The 818-nt window shown below is 40.6% G+C and overlaps 1 pseudogene; it reads right to left on the reverse strand.

Moving 5' to 3' along the window:
• Window positions 1-542: 542 nt before the first annotated feature.
• On the reverse strand, window positions 543-614 carry LOC122018272 (annotated as a pseudogene).
• Between the last annotated feature and the right edge of the window lie 204 nt (window positions 615-818).

The following is an 818-nucleotide window of genomic DNA, read 5'->3' on the forward strand; positions in this document are numbered from 1 at the left end:
GAACACACATCCTTCATCAAATTCGACTCCTGTGTACAGAAAATGCACAAAAGCAGATCTCCGAACAAAGAGAGTAAATATGCTAAAAAAGGAAAGCTGGAAGTATGAAAATACATAGATCAAGCATGCTCAAAGTATGTGAATGTGCGTCAAAACATACTAACAAGTGTATACAATCTACGCACATCACCCGCCATGGCTTTCGCATAGGGTTACCGCCCCCTATGACCTAGGGTTACCACCCCCTAGGATTTTCCCTTTGCCTAACCACAGCTAGGACTTTTGCCTAAGTAAACTTAGGACTTTCCTGCAATGTTCATTCAAGATATTAGATAACAAAACACCTTAACTTTGAACCCTTTGACATAATCAAAACATAGGTTCGATCATTGATGCTTCCTGCACCAACAACAGTGACTAAATTCCCTTCCAGCAAATAGCATTACATCTTGGGAGCAGTGTGAGCAGAAATTTCTGGACAAATTCTATCCACCAAGAAAAATTGCTTACATGAGGAACTTGATTGCAAGATTCAAACAAATAGACTCAGAATCACTATTTGAAGCCTGGGATGGATTCAAAAGTATGTTGAGACAGTGCCCCCATCATGGCCTTGAGAAATGGTTGGTTCTACACACATTCTACAATGGAATCAACTATCACACGAAAATGTCCCTTGATTCTACAGCAGGAGGAGCACTAATGAATAAAAGCCTTGATGAAGGTGAAGAGATCATAGAGAATGTGGCACAGAACCACCATCAGTGGGCAATTGAAAGATCTGGTGGTTCTTTCTCAAGGAATCCAATAAAGGTGTC

The sequence above is a fragment of the Zingiber officinale genome, chromosome 8B (genome assembly GCF_018446385.1).
Source record: "Zingiber officinale cultivar Zhangliang chromosome 8B, Zo_v1.1, whole genome shotgun sequence".
Taxonomy (NCBI): Eukaryota; Viridiplantae; Streptophyta; class Magnoliopsida; order Zingiberales; family Zingiberaceae; genus Zingiber; species Zingiber officinale.